The 20,377-nt window shown below is 39.3% G+C and overlaps 1 long non-coding RNA gene across 1 annotated transcript in view; it reads left to right on the top strand.

The window, feature by feature from the left end:
• LOC136017161 (uncharacterized) overlaps positions 1-12,374 on the top strand; it is a 36,197-nt gene extending 23,823 nt beyond the window's left edge. The window contains exons 3-5 of the long non-coding RNA XR_010613850.1: positions 4,523-4,661; positions 9,001-9,112; positions 10,828-12,374. This is a non-coding gene — a long non-coding RNA (uncharacterized LOC136017161). The remainder of the gene's footprint in view (positions 1-4,522; positions 4,662-9,000; positions 9,113-10,827) is intronic.
• The last annotated feature ends 8,003 nt before the right edge of the window (positions 12,375-20,377 follow it).

Genomic DNA, 20,377 nt, shown 5'->3' with positions numbered 1-20,377 from the left:
TTCGAGAGTTAACCCTCAGAGAAGGATCTATCTAAAATGAGGATCTCTCTGTTTAATCACAATTTAAACTAGGTGCCGGGGAACTGCAGAGAACACCTGGTACCTAGTGAATCACTGTAATCTTCTGGTATAGAATGATGCTTTGTTTAAGTTTTTGTTGACAAGTTTGGTGGCTGAGGTGTCACGGCCAAGACAAGTTGTAAAAGTAAGGATTAGGACTTTGCACAGGAATTAAACTGGTTTATTCCAGCATAGAAGGAAAAATTCTGACCAACCCATATGTGAAATTCTGACCTATTTAATTGTAATTTCAGCTGTGCCTATGTAACTCTTTCTCTCATCCCTGCACATTCCATTATACTGAGTATATCCATGTGGCTGCCATAGAAGTGTGGGATATGATCACCTAGTTCTGAAACTCCCCCCTTAATTTTTCATTGCATAAATCAGATCTCTCTATGGGTGTGCGTGTTGGGAGGTGGGGGGATAACAAAGTCTTGTGAAGAATTATTCTGCCCTGATACATTTTTGTGTTGGTTAACATTTTTTGAATGTTAAAAATGCCTCTTGGACTAATTCTCCTATCTCCTGAAGCTCAATTTAGCTTTTCCAGCAACTACCAAATCTGCTGTGCCTCCTGCTCTGAGGCGTTTGCATCTCAGTGAAATGAGGTTTGTTTCTTATGTTACTCCCTTATGTTTTTTTAGTGGGATTCTCTGCAGGCTCCACTGACAGAAAGTGTCCTCCTCTTGCCCCTGGCTTTATCACGCACTGGGTATATTTAATCTCCCTCTTCTAATGTGGTCTAAGGGCTTTAGAAAACTGTTACCATCTTCCTGAGGAGAAAGGGCTCTAGGGACAGGCATGCAAGACTGATGGCAAGAGAGAGGAGGCTTTTAGATGCTCTGTGTGTTGCCTGTCAAAGACACCATGAAGTTAGAATAAACAGGAAGAGTCTCCATAGACTTGACAGCTGAACTTCTAAATGAGCTGTAAAGTGCTTTTTAGCTTTTCTGTGCTTTGGCTTTTAAGATGGCAACTGCTCTTGAAGATGCGCACTAGTGAATTCTGGTGTTCACTCAGAACGTTACGGAAGGTATCAGGAAAATGCAGTTCTAGGGCTTTGCCTCAAGAAACTGAGGCACTTGGGCTTAATCAGCTCAGAGGCTCTGCTTCAGAGAACAGTCTCTATAAACGAATACACAAAAACTCTCAATCACTCTTCCACAGAAGATCATACACATTTGAAACACAGTATTTACAATTAAATGTGGATGGTCTCAATGCTCTTTGAAGTAGTCAATGCATCTAAATAGTTCTGGTGGGTGGTGAGGGGTCCGTAAGTTCTGTGGGAAATGCTGCATGGTGTTTCAGCTATAATAACTTCATCATTGGTACACAAAAGGGCCAAGTCAAAAGACAGTGTCAGTGGGGAGGCTAACAGAACTTGGGAAAAAGGGAAGGTGCATCAGTATCCAATTGGTAAGGCAGTGACCTTATTCTATTCCTATTTAGTCGCAGAATATAACTATGAAGATATGAGCTGTGGTTACAACACAGTGCAGACAGATCTTATTTGAGAGGTATTGCTGTACATAGACACATCTTTCTCAGATGTTTTTTGGTTGGGATTTTGTTTTGTCTTTCTTTTTTTTTTTCTTTGAAGTAAAACACATTTAAAGTAGTAAAAACTAAAGAAGTAAAAACACATTATGACCTTAAAATAGGTCATAATGACCAAATAATTTAAAATAACTTTTTAAGAGAGATTATTCTGTGCATTTGTTGTGGGTCTTACGAAGACTCAAGTTCAAAAGAAAGACTTGTTTTACCTATTTCTCTATACATCTAAGTAGAACAGATACAGATGTGAGAAAAAGTATAGATTGGGTAGATGAGTATGAATTAAGCTTATGTTTTGTGTCATAACATTTGAAGGCATGATAAAAAACCTATTTTATAAAGGGATATAATGATAAACTTAGATACTATAGAGCAATTATACCCAATTTACTTTTACCAGTAATCACTTGGGGTAATAGTTTTATAAAGGTATGGGATTAATTCTTCACCATTTCTTCTTGCGGGATGTGTTCAAATGCATTAGTGGACGACTGTATGAAAAATGTTGTTTAAGAATGGTGGTGATATTCCTAAAGCCATATGGTATTTATGAGGTCATGCTTGTTGGGTTCTCATCTGGTGGCAGCTACAGGACATGTATAGAAAATGGACTTGAATGGTATAGTCAGATGATTGACCCTTCTCAGATTCTTATTTGCCCAAAACACTTTTGCTTACAGACAGTGAAGATTTCCATTTGTGTTCCTCCTCCAAGTCTATGCTCTTATGGGAGCCAGTTTCTCCTGTTCTGTGAGGTTTTTGGATGTGGGAGGGGTGCCTGCTTGTTCTTTGTTTCCATGTTCAGGAATCTTAACTACTTGCTCAAAGCAGCCACCTTTCACCCTTGGTGTTTCCTAAAGACTTTTAGGTACCATTTTATAGCATTTTCCTCTGATTCTACTTTCTGATGCTTTACAAAAAATTAGTTGCCCTCCAGATGGCAAATCTACAAATGTAACCACTCTGTGCCTTCTCTGTCACTGTAGTCAGGATCTTTCACTTAGTTGTCTTACAATCACACACCTTATGTTTTATCTGGGCTTGATAGGCTTTCCTTTTTTGCCCTTTTATTGGGAAATGGATTTGCGCATAATCCAGACCTACACTGGGCTGTGTTGCAGTTTTGTCTAATGCTTTAAGCCTGTGATCTTCCATACACCAATCCTGCGAAAGTGAGTACAGTTTATTATGAAAATGCACAGATTATCCTGTTCAGCTACAAGGGAAAGGAAGGATTTCTTTAACTGGAATCCTTTCTTTACACCCTCCACTTCTTTTCTTTTTCCATTCAGAAAGAAATCCAGAGTTCTGTTTGTCAGGAGCCTTTGTAATAATGGAAAACCATAATTTATTATATGATCCAGCAACCAGTTCCTTTCAGTAGTGATATGAATGCAAACTAAGACCACCCTAATAGTGTAAGATTGCTATTATTTTTAACTGCTTGTTATCATTTAAAAGGCTTTCGGTTTCACTGCCTTGTACATCATCACTCTTTTGGTGTCCCTTTACACACTTATAAACAGAGCAAACCTAGTTATTTGTTTAGAACATGGGGAGTGTTTTACACAGCACACTACTGAAATATGAGGATTTTGAATATGAAGAAGGCTTAGAATTTCAATAGGGTTTGATTTTCATTAAATCTGTCCTAGATGAAATCTAATGTGATGAATGCTTTTATGATTTTGCATCCTAAACCAAGAGTTACTCATGCTGAAATCTGAAACTTTAAATCATCTGTCAAAGGTGACAGTATATAGATAGATAGATAGATTTAGCCGGTAGTTTCACAAATATTAGAAGTGCTCCTAGAACAAGACCTATGAGGCTGAGAGTGGCAGTTGAATTACCCAGACTCAATGAGGTTAAGGAAGCTGAAGGAACTTTTTGACTCCTTTTTTTTGTAAGTGATTTTGTAAAAAGAACTTTTTCCTTTGCCATTGCTGTGCTTGATAGATCCTTATAGAAGTTAAAACATTCATCAAAACTGCCACCAATCCTACGACCCGTAGAAGAAGGACTATCAGACCTTAATTGCAATAGCTGTGTAATTTCAGAATTTCCCTTCCCTTGTTCACCTACTCTCTGACCTTTAAGTCAGCTTCTAATTTCCTTCTGTAATTGACTCCTTCTAGTACAGGAAACTATGTCAGCAGATGCATCTTCTTAATGCAGTGGAAGATCCAAATGGGGCTGCTGAACGCATAGCAGATTTACTTGTAATTATAAAGTCAGGTTTGTTTTTGAGGGGGAGAGGAAAAAAAAAAACTTTTTTGAACAAGTTTCATATGAACAGGGAATAAATTTTCCTAAATCTTGAGGTTGGGGGTGTTTTGGTTTTAGTACATAAACCTCAGTGAGGAATTAAACCACTGTGTTCAAATTTGCCCTGAAGACAGCTATTTTGTTTCCCCCACTGAAAAGTTTTCTAGAACTCACTCCTCCACAGCCACAGATTGACCATGGTGCTACAAAAGGAATGGCCCAAAAAGTGCATGTGTGTAGGGAAAAGCACAGACCTGTAAGAACTATGTAGTCCTATGGCACCCACTAAATGCAGGACTCCTTACCTTAACTCAGTTCTCTCTGTGTTAAAAAATGACCTCATGATAACTGATGGACAGCTCTTTGCACTGAGGAAAGGATCAATTGGTTTTCAGAGTTTAGAAGGCAGATATATACTTCATATCTCTATCCCCTTCTTAAGTTTTACCAGTTTGGTTCCATTCAGGGACTGTCACAACAACCATGGGCCTCCACTTTCCTGTCTTAAGTATCTTCTGTATGTCATGATATTTTAACCAATTTGGGATGGTTGGGGATATGCATTCATCTAGGAAGAAGTCTACTTAAATACTGTGTCTTGATTTCCCTTCCTTTCCGGATGTTATTCAAGACATCAGCTAGTACTATCCTTGCTGAAATCAGCTGTGGCTTGAAGAGCAACTATCTCTGGAAATCAAGTATCAATCATTAATTTCTTTCCCATCAACTCATCTTTCTCATCTCTTCAAGATACTCCTTGAACTGTTAAGGTAAGTGAAAAGTACAAGTTTACAGAATTTTCTGAAATTTCACAAGTCAGTGAACATTTCACACTCTTCTATGCCAGGCAAGACAAGAGTTACTGTTTCTTGGAGAGTGTTTTAAGGAACAGCCATGTCCAAACAGGACTGAAAGAACAGAAGCGCAATCCACATGACTTATCAATACAGTAACCTGCAGAATGAAAACTTGGATGGTGCTATTACACCTACCAAAGAGTACAGGAAGTTGTTATGGCTTAAAGAGAAAAAAAAAACACCTGAGCAACTGCTGGGCTAAAGCTGTCACACACAAGAAACTGCCGTGCACAATTTTCATTTTCCTTTGGTCAAAACATTCCAACACTCCAGAAACACTGTGTACTAATCGAGTTTGGTAAGTTTGCTAGAAAACATTTACAACATCTACTCCTTTTTTTTGGTGGGAGGGGTGGTATATTTATTTACCTAAAAGTGTTCATCTTTGATACCAACTTCATACAGGAAAGCATTGAGCATTCTGGGAGCGTGGTCCGTAGTTATGCCACTTAGCACAAGTACAGAGTATTTTGAGGCTGTACAGAATTTGAGACTTAATAACTTACTTACCTCCAGGGCTGAGACACTTGTTTAAGGAGTCTGCCTCCCTTCATGAAGGGAGGCTACAGGACATAGCATAGACCAGATACCTAGATTAAGAAGGTGAAGTTGTGCAAGATGACTTTGTATGTAGGAGTCTTAATTAAGTCTACGTTTTTTCCTAAGATCAAGAAGTTTCCCAGTGTATATGGCATCAAGTGTCACTGTTAAGTAATTCATTGTTCAGATTCGCAATCCATGAAAACTTCACAAAAATAATAAATAGCTGTTTCTAAAATTATAAGCTAGATATGGAAGATGCAGCTTAATACACTTCATGTTGACTGTTTAGTTGCTTACAGCCCTTTCAAGTACCTAAGACAATGCAGAGATCTCTTACAGTTTTAACGTACAGTGCTTAACTAAATGAAACTCTTAATTCCTTGAAAAGGCCAGAAGGTTTCTTCCATTTTTTGGGAGACACCAGACTGGCTTTAGGAAAAGAAGGCTCATAGCCTGAAAATATCATCATACGCAGGCTTACTTCCTTTTAATTTTTCAGAAAACACTGGATATGGAAAAGAAAGGAGATATTTCAGTATGGGAGATCATGTGCTTTTATTATATGTTATGGATCTACCTGCTTTTATTATATGTTATGGTAGTAACTCAGAGCAGAATCTTTCCAGGGCCAGTGACTCTTTGAAATCCTAAAATTACTTTAATTCCAGTCTCTTCTTGATCCTCCTCACTGACATTTTCCTTCTAAATACAGCTAAAACAGGACATTGAAGGTACTTCTGGAATTCAAAAAGAAAAGATTAATACCTATTCCTTTCAATGACAATGACAGAGCTTTGTATGCCTTTCTTTAATGTGAGGTATTTCAGGTTTGCCCACTCTGAATTCACAATGATGAAAGGTGACCCGGGCCCAGTGCCGGAATGATTCAAGGCAGTTGACGTGCTAAGAGGTGTTCTCTCTCATCTATTTTTTTCAATCATAGGAAATGACTGCAGGTTTGTATAGAAGCAGTACACTGCATAGCTTTGGCAATTCAAGACCTCAAAATGCAGTTATCCTGGTCTCGCACTGTCCTCTACATCAACTAGTTCTCAAACAGGTATCTTTGAAAGAACAGGTATACTGTTTTGTAAAGTGGATAAGTTTAGCAAAAAGAGGATAGCCAGGAAAATAAAGTGATTGAACATCTACTCAGCATATTCCCTCTCATAAATGCTGCTGTTTGTGTACATCTATACAGGCCACACTTAAACAGCATAGTTAAATAGCAAGAGAAATGGGTAAGTTCAAGTTTTCATGTCTACAGTGTCTCTAAACCAGTGACAGGGTGAGGAAGAAAAGCAGAGAAAGCAGTAGTAAGAAAATAATAGAAACTCAAATAGTATACATGTCTTACAAGTTGTAAGATAGCACTAGGACACACCAGAAGCCACTTCAGTGAGCTGAAAATGTGCATTCACATGCAAAGCTGTGAGTCAAGAGAGATACAGCTGAAGGAACAGATCTGGTAAGAGCTCAGATGCAAGGGGAAGAAGTAGTACATGACCAACACAGAAACAGGATGTATGTTTTGTGTAATATAACAGCGCTTCTTTTTTGACTGAATGAGAGTTAGAAATGGTAATTGGATATGGCTTGAGACATGCTGGGTAAGCTGAGCAATGGGAAGTAGCAGAAGAGATTAGTTTCTCCAGGGAACACAGTGTGCATTGGTCTAGCTAGATAGCCTTGCTCCTGTGCCCTTTGTTTATAGTGCAGCTGCTCCCAGCTGTCAAAAAAATCCCTGTATGATAATCTCTAGGCATATCACTACTATTACTTTACATATATTGAGGAAAGTAGGAACTGACAACCTGCTCCCTTGCTTAAGGTTTCTTAAGCAGAGAAAAGGTTTTGTATTCAGCCTAAAAAGTGTTTTTGCTGCTGCAAAAAAATCCATTCCAGAATTAGTATGTTGATACTTTAATAGCATTTTCTCTGCATATAAAGTGAGTACTTGTCACATCACATTATCTGAAGATAAGCAGTGATCCAAAAGTAGAAATAATGTTTACCTTTTATGTAGTTATATCCTGTAGCTTCATATACAGCTAAACATTGAATCTATCCCTTTTGTAAGAATGAAAAGCCATTGATGTGTGAGGATGGAGAGCAAATTGATCCAATACCCATGGAACCTGCAATGATTTTAACTGTAACACTGTGTGTGTTAACATTTTGTACTGCAGATAAAAAGGTTAAGGAAAAAGACTAAAACTCCAGTTTTAGTTAGATGCAAGTTGTCTTTTTAGCCAATTATTCAGTTCCCTCAGTCAGAGATCCTTCACAAGGATTACTTTATTTCTTAAATCACCAGTATAATTGACAGGGACTGACGGTTCTGATAGCAGACTGTTATAATTAAATTCCCATTCTACACAATCTAGAGAGCCCCTGCAGGAAACAGAGATGCTTGGTAGGCAAAAGAGCAAAAGAGGTCTTTGGTCAAGGGAAAACAAGTAGAGAACTTTTAGTTCCATAACTGTCACATTTTTTCTTTTACAAAGTGCTAAATTTTAGAAGAAAATTTCCTTAAACCCTTGAACCCTGTTCACTTCTTTATTTCCTTAAGAATTTTAAAGAACTCCCTTGGGATTATAATGTTTGAACTCTTTTTAGTTTAAAAGCTTTTGTTTAAATAAACTTTCCCCCTTTTCATTAAAATCACTTTGCTCTTGTTAATTAAAACCAACCTTTGGAGTGTAGTAGTGATTATAACCCGATCATCTGCTCTGCATACTGAACTGGGACACCTGCTGTAGTTCAGACTGCTATAAAGGATGTGCTACTTTAACTACCATTTCAATACAATCTTAAGTTTCTTGAAATGGGGAGAAATAAACATGCTGATTTTCAAGCACAACTTGCTAAACATTGTGCAGTCATTTCCATGAAGTGTGTGAGTTAACATGCCCCAGAGAACTTCAATCAAATGTGGAACTGTTTGTAAAATCAGTGAGATGGCCTTAAAGGAAAATATATTCTGTTTATTGATGCAATTGCCAAACAAATATATTAATTCCTCAGTCAAGAGGTTAACTGTTTTCTAGCTAATATTGTTTCTATCCAAAACCAAGCTGCATGATCCTTGTGAAATAAGAATAGTTCTAGTCAGAAAACCCCATGTTTTATGTAACAGACAGCTCAGTTATCCAGCTATACTAGAAACTCCTTTTCATAAACATGAAAACAAGATGAATATCTTAAATACTGTAACTCATGCTTCACACAAAACCTCGCTTCTGACTTTCATGAGTGTGTGCTTGAGGCACATGTGCCAGCAAGTCTTACAATGCATGAAGAAGGGGGAAAAAAACACCACAAATCTCACCCACACTAAAAACGAAGCCCTTATTTCTGCTGAACCAAATTACAGAATTGCCTTTTTTGTTTCAGCTGTATGTTCAGACACATCCTGCATATAATCAGACTCACCCTAACCCTAATTGAGGTTGAGGGATCCTTAGCAGTGCAAGAAAAACTTTCCAAGTGGAAGCTTGATTTCAAACACTTAATATTGGAGCATGGAGAAAGACACTTGTCTTGGGGATAAGGCTACACCACCAGGCTATTTCTTATTTGGAGAGTATCCAAATAATGTAGATCATCAGCTGTTAGTGTAAGTCTAGTCAGTGGAGCCACTGCCAATTTGGGTAAGTTAATGATTCTGCATATAATTTCATAATTTTTTCCCCACCTGCCCTTCTAGATGGTCTGGAGCAATTGTCTGCTTTGGAAATTAGAAGTGCAGTGCAAGTCCTGTATCTCACTGCCAAACTGAGCAGCCTTGAGCACACGGCCTTGGGAAGTCTCCAAAATGGGTTCGTACTGTGCTTCTCACTCTCATTTAATGCAAATGGTATAGACAAAGCACTAGCTTTCCAAGGCAGCAAAGCTCAAAAAAGACATAACGAAATGAGCTGGGCTGTGGTCTGCAAGTGTTAACTTTAAGCCATTGTATTCTAAGGTGAGGAAAAGACTTCTGTATTCTGCTCTGTATTCACTGAAAGGAGTTTTTAAGGAAGATAATAGCAGAAGGAAAACAAGTCATGGATGTGAAGGTCAGGAGTCAAAAGGAAAAGCAGTCTAAGGTGGAAGTGGCTATTTCGTTTCCCTCCAAGCTCTGTTAAGCAAGACCAAAGCAAAGCATTAAATCAAAAATCCTCAATGAAAACAAAACAACCCCCCAAACCTCAGCCTAAAACCCACCAAACAGAAAGAAAGAAAACCAACCAAACACCCCACACCTTGTGATTACCTAGTCTATCACCTAGTGATTGTGTTGCTCTGGTTTAGGAGTAAGGAGACAGGTGCTACTGTAGTGGAGCCAAGCCTTGCACTGCACTCACATTTACGGTAGATGCAAATGCTGCACAAGTTCCTGAACAAAACTAGTTCTGATAGTTTCCATCCTATCAAGGTCACTAAAGAGTAGAAAGCCTGATTGACACTACAGCTGCTTAATGCAGTCAAGTAACTTGCCCCTGACATCCTCTCCCAGTTTATTACAGTTGAATTATACACCTCAAAAGTAGTGAGGAGTTTAAGAGTCATGATTTCTAAATGATAGGAGCTGGCCTTATTGCTGTACCTCTTGCCATGGGCTTGGAATAAGTGTCTTACTGGGATTCTTCTTACAGTTCAAACTGCCTCTCAGAACTAACATTATATGACCTGTTTAAAATGCCTACATTGTAATTTTCCATTCAAATTGCTCTATACCTCCAATTCTTTTTATTAGCTGCATCTTCAGAAATAGCCATGTATGCAACTAAATAATTCATTATTTTATTTTTTTAGAGATAAAAATATCAATAAGAGAACTTAAAAGATAGGCACAGTAGGTGTAGTATACTTTGCACCTGGAAATCACAGCAATAGGACAAGGGCTGATAGGTTTAAACAGGGGATGTTCAGGTTAGATGTAAGGAAGAAGTTCTTCATTGTGAGGTTGGTGAGGCACTGGAACCTTTTGCCCAAAGAAGCGGTAAATGCTCCATCAGTGGCAGTGTTCAAGGCCAGACTGGACAGAGCCTTGGGTAACATGGTCTTGTGTGGGCTGTCCCTTGCTCATGCAGGGGTTTGGAACTAAATGATCTTAAGATTCTTTCCAACCCAAACCATTCTATGATTCTATGAGATGTGTTTGCAAAACATTCAGATTCTTCACTGGGGCTTACCAGAAAATGTAAATATAGACTTATTTATCACAGTATTAAAATCTAGATATTTCTTTAAATGGTGATTTTTTGCAAAGGCTTTAATTCCCCATATGGAGGCACTAAGCGTCAGCCCATTTTGTTCCTGGCAAAACTGGAAGAAAAGCTTATTTCAAATTTTTAATTAGAATTCTTTCTTGCTGCGTAAGGAGCCCTGACAGGATTCCTCAGGGTACTTGGATGGGTTTCTGAGTGAATTACAACTGGTCCAATTGTGTGAATATTTCATTTAAATGTTGTGAACTGAAAACAGCAATTAACAATAACCTGAATAATAAAAAGCACTACTTTACCTTCAGTCCTCTCTTCTCCCACAGCTGATTCAAATTAGATGCTTAGTCACTGTGGAAAAAAGAAGCAACATACCAACCCAGAAGCAAAAAGCCAAGCAGGAGTCACTGTACGGAAAGAGGAGACAACTCCAGTCATCACCCTTGAAGTCAGAAATGCTTTGCCTGGAGATGTGACATTGCGGCAGAACTGCCCTCATGAAGTATGACTGTGCTCCTGATCTGCCATTTATTCAATATCCTACAGTAACTTTGGTTTCTGCCCAATTTCACCTCAGGTAATTTCACTTTAGCTTCTCATTGTATTTAATAATATCATCACCATGGTGTTTTTTTGACTAGAGAACCACACTGCCCACAGGATCACTGGAGAATACTTGTCATCTGGTTTAAAAATCTGTAACAGATTGGCCCTGCCCTAGTCGTGGGCTTTTAGGTGAATTTCAAACCCTACAGATTAACATCTTGGCAAGGGCAAATAGGAGTGATCAGGTTGTGTCTGATTCCATTACTGGATTATAGCTGTCTCCTAGAGCATACAGTCACGAGCTGTTCCTTGTGGTGAAAATACAAGAGTCTGGAAGCCTTTTAGCAAAACTAAATGCTTGGAGTTGGTAAGGATGTGCAGCTTCTTCTGACTGGCTCTGGAAAGTCACTATTGACAACTATGGTAGGTTCTGTATTCATTCTACCTTTAAAGACTCTCCTTGTCACTTCGTCAAAGTCTTAAAATTATAAAGCATGTGAGAATTGGGCTAAGTCTGGCACAAGTTCCACTGGTTCAAAAGTATTCTTGGTAACTGATGGGACCTTGACAATTGGAAGAAAATAATTTTATTAATGATAACCTTTACCGTTAATTATTAGTGATCTGCAGTGTTAATCACAAGTTTAAATTGTCAGCTTGATTATCATAATTGTAACAGCCAGTCACTACATCAGGATGAATTATGGCTAAGACTAATGTGTTCTTATTATAGAGCTTTCAATGTCTGTATTAATATCCACAGTTCAGAATAAAACCCCTCCTTGTGTTCCCACATCAATCAGGAACAACTCAAATTAAGTTAGTAGAGCTATACTGGGAAAAACAAACCCAACAAAAACAGAGCCAGTGAAAAGGACAGGAAATAAACCCACAACTTAATTAGCCTTCTGCAGCAGCATGGTGATTTCATAGGTAAAATGTAGTCATCACAAAGCATTTAATGAGGATAGATGTTAACAAGCCTCAGATGCAAGGATCTGGGCTTGTTCTGGCAGCCGTGAACGGTTCTGGTGCTGTCTGTCCCTCGTCAGCCCCAGTGGAACATCTTTTGCTTTGTCTTCATTAGCGTTGTACCACATCATGGGCTTATTCTTCCACAGAAAAATAAGCTCCTCTTCTTAACTTCATTATTCCTCAAATGGATTTCATTTGGAAATACATCAAAATTGCATTTAATTATTTAATGATACCATTCTTCTAGATTTTTGGGCTTCCTTCTTAATAGCAAAATGGTGTAGGTTAGAGCAAATTGTAGTACTATAATTTAATACCTATATATAGCTGTAATTATAAACATAATTTAGTAAACAACATGACGCATATTCTGTGTATGACTTACAAAATTTGCAGTTTATTTCTACAGCATGAATTTTACATGTAAAGGGTATTTATAAAGCATTTTTTTCCTTTGTTTCTGAGCTTCTACCCTCACAGTGTGAGCAGTTTTCTAAAATCTGTTCTGCCTGAATTTCTCATTCAAGTTCTGGTTCCAAGCAAATCTGAATCTGAAAGCAAACCTCTGTGGAAAACAATATGATTTGGATTTAAGAACAAGTCCTCACAATGAACCATGTGATGGTTTTGGTGCAAGTCTGAGTTGACCTCAGTACTGCTGGGAGTAAATCACAAATGTAGTCTTACATGCTGGGAAAAAAATTGAATTTGGAAACTGTAATTCAGACCCAAATCTCACACAAGTTAGTTCTGTGCATCAGTGGGCGAAACTACATTTTAAATCACCCTTCAGCTTTAACACTGCGTCAAACTTTCACCAACCTTGAAATCATTCAGGCTGGATTTGGGTTCTATATGTACAGACGGCTTCAGAACATCCTTTAAAGAAGTGCTTTGCCATGGATCCAGTTTTAGTTCAGGTGGTTCACATTTTAAAAATGTATCTGAGACTCCGTTTGGGTCAAGCCCCTTTTCTAGGGAAAAGGGGAAATACAGGTGGGCAGGCAGGAGCTCAAGTTATAATTCTAGAGCCGATCACTGCAAATTGATTCTCTCTCTGTTCTGAAATTCAAGAAATAAGCAAAATGCCTGGTTTTAAACTTTGTTAAAAATGTGTAGGCACAAATTTGATGTTAAAATTAGTATTTGAGCTGTCTCCGGTAATTGGTGGCTCAGTCTATTCAAGGGAAGATCTGATGACAAGTTATTGTCTCTGCAGGAACTGATACCAGTCAAAATTCTGTTTTGACTGCATTTAGATTATGTGATTGGTAGTTAATGTGATTTTTTTTTTTTTTTGGGGGGGGTGGAGAAGTGAGGGGTGTTTGTTTCAAACTTCCAACAAGTACTGAATTTTTAACAGATATTGCGATGGGACTAAAAGAATCATTACTTTAAGGCTGATTCAGTTTAAATACGATTACCCCAGCCAAGATGAATTCTTGTAATAAGAAAACAGCCTTTTAAGGAGAGTTGTTGCCTTGCTGACAAAGAATTTTATCTCCATGCCACAGTGGAGATCATTGAGATAACACTGATCAGTGCTGGATTGAATGATGTCGTGTCTGGAGAAGAGAAGGCCCCAGAGGGACAGTGTTACGGCCTTTCAATATTTAAAGGGGGGTTATAAGACAGATGGGGATGTGTTTTTCAGTAGGGTTTGTTGTTACAGAATGAGGAGCAATGGTTTTAAACTAAACGAGTGTTCAGGCTAAATATAAGGAAGAATTTGCTTACAATGAGGGTAGCAAAACATTGGAAAAAGTTGACTGGACAGGTGGTAGATGTCCCCATCCCTGGAAACATTCAGTGTCAGGTTGGATGGGCCTCTGAGCATCCTCATCTGGATTGCTTATTGCAGGGAATTGGAGCTAGATGACCTTTAAAAATCCCTCCATAATGTTATTACAGGTTGTCCTGAGACTGAGTCATCCCCATCCTCAGAGATACTCAAAACCCACAGACACTAGGCAATCTGTTCGAGCTGTCTAGTGTTTGAACTAGATCTCCAGAGGTTCCTTCTATCCTCCATGATTCTGTGATACCTATCAAGAGGGACACATGCTGTGGATTACAAGGAAGGGAATAGGCAAGGTATAGAGGGCAGAGAGATGCTTACCTCCCATTCCTGGAGATCACTCTGCCATCACTAACAAACTGAAGTTTGCTAGTCTGTAGATGGGCTCATATGCAAAGAGGCAAAGCTATTTTTTGCCTAGGTGATGAAAAGCCTTAAACAAGCATTCTCACGCATTATGAAATGCTCTTTGAAGTATACTATGCATTATAGTTTTGCTGCAGAACTGCTTCACTGAGTTTGAATCCCCTACCGCTACATTATACTTTTGTTCCCTGCAGTTTTGTGACCTTAAAAACCATGCCAAAATAACAGTGTAAGACTAAAATTTTCTGGAGAGAACTGGTTTAAAGATTTGACAGCTTTGGTTTTCATACGGAAAACTTTTTCATCAGTCCTTATAATTAAGCTATTTCAAAGAAGTTTCATTTTGGAAACACAAGATAGATGAACATTCAAAGCATCCTATTTGACATTTTTGTGTAGAACATTTTGATTTTAGTCCAAAGCAGCATGCTTAAATTAAATTAAAGTTCCATAAAATCCATAAGAGGTCAAACTGCGTTGACAAGTTTTGATTTTAAATGAAACTCAAAGAATTTAAGTTGCCCAAGATCTCGGAACTTCCCTACATGAATTTCAGTTTACAGCAAACCTTTAGCACCTTCTGTTTGAAAATTTAACATATTCTTTAGAAGTCATAAGATTTCCTACTAAGAAAAAGCCTGTAGTTCCATCCCATTCCTTTTATTTACAAAAGCTGCATATTTATGGTGTTAGATTGCTGCTCCAAAAAACTATAATCACAAATATAAATTCATACAAATCATCATTTTAACAGTTTACTGTTATCAAAAGTATCCTGAAAATGAGTATATAGAGGTACATATTTTTTTAAACCTGTACTTCTACAGTAAGCTTTTGTTTGCTTTTTTCAAATAAGGAGAAAAAGGAGGAGGTAATTAAAGGAAAAGCCATCACACATTCTTCACTTCTCCTCTTCCCTTATATAGGGAAACATGTATAGAAAATAAGTTATATTTCCTATATAGTAAATTTACATAAGAAACTAGTTCAGTTAGAAGGTGTCAAATGCTAAGCTCCTGAGGCTGTAATGTAAACATTATCAAAGTTTCTAGTGTACTATCAGCTGGATGCACACAGGAACCCAACAAATTAAGCACCACTTTAAACACATAAACCCACAATTTAGATCCTCATCACTCCTGCTCAGCTGCCACTCAGAGATAACTAAACTTTTGTGTTTTCCACTAGACAGGCACAGTGCAGCACAGCCAGGGCCCTGGTGGTGGTAAAGATGCTTGGTGTCTAATGCTGGGGCATTCTCCACCCTAGACATTTCTCCTTCTAGCTTGAAGGATGACCCAATGAGACATTCCTGGTTCAAATATTCCAGCTGCCTTTGACATCCCAGAAAACACATGCTGGCTGTGATATTCTCCTTTTATCTGTTATCCCTGTCACCAACATACTCATGTACGCAATTTGGAGAACTAGTCACCTTTCACTACAGAGAACGTACTATTCCTTATTCTTCAGCTATCAAAGTCAGTGTGCTTCACTTCTGTCCCATTCTCAAGACAACTGTGATTCATACTCTCTTCCTAATCAGCCTTCCTCAAGGCACACAGCCCTGTGCCAATATGCAAGATCAATCCTGCCGCTAGAGGCACATTGGACAGCACCTAAACTGGGGTGCCAATGAGGGCTCTTTTGCAACTGCACCCCACATCTCTTCTGTCCCATGGTCTTTGATTTACTGATTTTACACACAGAACACCATTTTACAGGATGGACACAATGGATGAAAAAATGCGAATCTCCTGCTTCTCAGTCACGTCTACCTCAAACCCCACTGACTTCAATCTTCCATCTGCAAAAAACTCCTGAACAGCCTAACAACTTATAGAAGGCTAAAAGCCACAAAGTTGAATCACAACCATCATCAGTTTCTAGTTGCATGCAATAAGCAGTGAATCAGATGACAATGTCGAGATATTAGTGTCCAATATCAAGGAACAGCCACTACCTGTTAGGATGCAAATCACTAAGCAAGCTTGTCAAAATTTTGTTTATCCCTATTCTCAAATATGGACATTATGATTTTCTATTTAATGTGTCGCATCAGACATACTGTAGCTGTAATGCATTTGAGAACTTTTTTTATAAACCAACATTTTCAGCTTCTCCAAGTAGGGTTCCGTAGTTAATATAGGAATCATTTTTACAGGTTAAATTGTACTTACATGGATTTTGTTGTTTAATAAAGGGAAACCTTTACATTTCTACTTCGATAAAGGCACTTAATTTTATAGATTCTTGCTTAGAACTGTAAGAGCTGAAAAGAAAATAAAACATGTTTACATGCTAGAGTGCCTTTCCCAAAACTACAGATTTTATGTTTTCAGAGAAGAGTAGTGAAGTCGTATCCCAAGGGCATACAAACTTATTTTCTGTGTTTTCTTGACTTTCAGAAGAGGCAGAAAATAGCAGATCCCGTTGCAAAACACTTTCCCGCATTATCGTAATGTTTAGATTGTGTGCATTCTGTATGAACATCTGTCACGTACCTTACATGCTTCAATTTAACTGCTGTGTGAACAGTGAGTATTTCAATTGAAATAGCCCACAACCGGAAGTCATAGAATCATAGAATAGTTAGGGTTAGAAAGGACCTCAAGATCGTCTAGTTCCAACCCCCTGCCATGGGCAGGGACATCTCATACTAAACCATCCCACCCAAGGCTTTATCCAACCTGGCCTTGAACACTGCCAGGGATGGAGCACTCACAGCCTCCATGGGCAACCGATTCCAGTACCTCACCACCCTAACAGGAAAGAATTTCCTCATCTCCAATTTAAACTTCCCCTGTTTAAGTTTTAACCCGTTACCTCTTGTCCTGTCACTACAGTCCCTGATGAAGAGTCCCTCCCCAGCATCCCTATAGGCCCCCTTCAGGTACTGGAAGGCTGCTCTGAGGTCTCCACGCAGCCTTCTCTTCTCCAAGCTGAACAGCCACAACTTCCTCAGCCTATCTTCATACGGGAGGTGCTCCAGTCCCCTGATGATCTTCGTCGCCTCCTCTGGACTTGTTCCAGCAGTTCCATGTCCTTTTTATGTTGAGGACACCAGAACTGCACAAAATACTCCAGGTGAGGTCTCACAAGAGCAGAGTAGAGGGGCAGGATCACCTCCTTTGACCTGCTGGTCACACTCCTTTTGATGCAGCCCAGGATACGGTTGGCTTTCTGGGCTGCGAGCGCACACTGAAGCCGGCTCATGCTCATTTTCTCATTGACCAGCACCCCCAAGTCCTTCTCCTCAGGGCTGCTCTGAATCTCTTCACTGCCCAACCTGTAGCTGTGCCTGGGATTGCTCCAACCCAGGTGTAGTACCTTGCACTTGTCATGGTTAAACTTCATAAGGTTGGCATCAGCCCACCTCACAAGCATGTCAAGGTCCCTCTGGATGGCATCCCTTCCCTCCAGCATATCATCTGAACCACACAGCTTGGTGTCATCAGCAAACTTGCTGAGGGCACACTCAATCCCACTGTCCATGTCAGAGACGAAGATGTTGAACAAGACCAGTCCCAACACCAATCCCTGAGGGACACCACTCGTTACTGGTCTCCAGCCGGACGTTGAGCCACTGATCACAACTCTTTGTGTGCGGCCATCCAGCCAGTTCTTTATCCACTGAGTGGTCCATCCATCAAATTGATGTCTCTCTAATTTAGAGAGAAGGATGTCGTGTGGGACAGTGTTGAACGCTTTGCACAAGTCCAGGTAGGTGACATCAGCTACTCTACCCCTGTCTATCAGTTCTGTAGCCCATTCGTAGAAGGCCACCCAATTGGTCAGGCAGGATTTCCCCTTAATGAAGCCATGCTGGCTGTCACCAAGCACCTTGTTGTTTTTCATGTCCCTTAGCATGCCTTCCAGGAGAATGTGCTCCAAGATTTTGCCAGGCACAAAGGTGAGACTGACTGGTCTGTTGAGCTACTGCTTAACCCAGGGCACATGATTTGTCAAATATGATGGACAGTGGCTTAGCAACTTCATTCGCCAGCTACTTCAGGACCAGTGAATGGATTTCATCAGGTCCCTTGGACTTGTGCACGTTCAGGTTCTTAAGATGGTCTCGAACCAGATCCTCTCCTACAAGATCCATTAAAAATAAGTGCCAATCAACTCCCCAGTCCTAATCAAAAAGATCCAAACCTACTGAAACCACACTGACAGTCTGAAACAGAGTGACCTACCCCTCTGACTTTAATAAATTGCCTTCTTAGTATGCTGTTCTGCAGTTTTCACTTGGAAAAAAAAGAAAGATTGGAGTGTTCCCAAATAGCATTTCAATTATGACAGAATTCTTAGTCTAGCGGCTTAGAGACTGTAGATTAAGAAAATGCATTTATTACAGAAGACCTGAGGATACAGTAATTAAGTGACACAACTGAATCATAGCTAGATGAAATCTCAAATCAGGTTGCATGCACACAACTGTATTCCCGCTCCCACACACACAATACACACATCTGCCATAACTAAGTAAAACTGATCCATACCACAGCAGCTCTTGACAAGAGTACTTCCAGAGAAATTTTCTGGGAAACCAGTATCCTAGTGTGCACTAGTCACAGATGCATTTGTTTCCCACTTACAACATGCATATTTTGCCGAGTGTGCCCACAAAGTCCATCAGCCATGATGCACTGAGGTAACTGGAAAGGAGTATGAACCTCTGATTAGTAGAGCAGTCTTAGGAGTCCAGACCTCTACTGTTTGATCTTTTATTATCATTCATTTTATTTATTGTATTAGTTGTCTCAAAGCTGACCAGAAACAAGGCACCCTGTTTTGCTGAGCACTTTACTACAGGGTAACTGAGGTGACTTTTGCATGAGGAAACTCCGGGGAGAACCAAGCTGAATTTCCAAAGCTTTACATTTAGTACATACTGGACCCTGTTATAGACAATAATTTAGAAATAAGCTTCTTTTTGTTCAATTAAATTCACTCAGCCTAAGTGTAATATTGAAGTATCTGCCAGTGTGTTATAGCCACAAAAAAGCTCAAATGGAAATACAGCATATATAATAAGTCCCTTCCAAACACACCTTTTAGTTATAGCCTTGGGATTGTTACCACATTTCAAGTGAACTACTACTCGTGGTCTATTTTATTTTTTCCAAATCAGAAGCAGAAGCATTAGGGTTTGTTGCCAACGTGGCTCTCAATTGCATACCACATTGCCAGTTTTCAACCAAGAAGACACTGAGCTAGCAATAGTTTACAGTACAGACTGGGTCTTGTCACTTAAAATTCGACCCGAGCATCCCTTTATAGATATGCTTAGACAATAAGAAAACAGAGGAAAGGCGCAAAGGACTATGGTTGCAAAAGGGTCAGTCTACTAGGAGTTTCTTTTTCACTAATTCTGTATGTCCCTATGTCCTCTGTTTTCATTCTTTTTGCTAATGAGCGCACAGTAACATAGATTGAGGGGCTTTCATCTTGCTGCAACTGTCTGGCAGGAATGCACATTACGTCACACTTCTCTGCAATGTTTGCCATTTCCAGAGCTCATACTCCTCACAGGTAACATAGCAAAATAAGGCATCCCACCTTAAACTTAGTATTGAAATAGAGAGAATGTTCTCCATCTCTATATAGGAGACAAGTTAAAACTTACTCAATCCCAAGTAAAGATGTGTAAAGATCCCATTTCTTCTCCCAGCGTACTCTAAATTTCAGGATATTCAGTGGAATCTCAGCACCACTGTATCACAGAATCACAGAATCCCAAGGGTTGGAAGGGACCTAAAAAGATCATCTAGTCCAACCCCCCTGCAAGAGCAGGGTAACCTACAGTACATCACACAGGAACTTGTCCAGGCGGGCCTTGAATATCTCCAGTGTAGGAGACTCCACAACCCCCCTGGGCAGCCTGTTCCAGTGCTCTGTCACTCTTACAGTAAAGAAGTTCTTCCTGATGTTAACGTGGAACTTCCTATGCTCCAGTTTACACCCATTGCCCCTTGTCCTATCACTGGATATCACTGAAAAAAGCCTAGCTCCATCATCCTGACACCTACCCTTCACATATTTGTAAACATTGATGAGGTCTGTAGAAGTTCTTTCACTTGCCAGAACATATTGAAATGTGGATTGACAAACAATTAGTCTTTTAAACAAGTCTTTCAAACAAACATACTATAGAGTAATACTCTTGTTGCATCTTGTGAAATCAA

The sequence above is a fragment of the Lathamus discolor genome, chromosome 6, assembly GCF_037157495.1.
Source record: "Lathamus discolor isolate bLatDis1 chromosome 6, bLatDis1.hap1, whole genome shotgun sequence".
Lineage (NCBI taxonomy): Eukaryota > Metazoa > Chordata > Aves > Psittaciformes > Psittacidae > Lathamus > Lathamus discolor.
The sequence above is the reverse complement of the archived record's forward strand: the minus strand, read 5'-3'. Positions and strand labels throughout refer to the sequence as shown.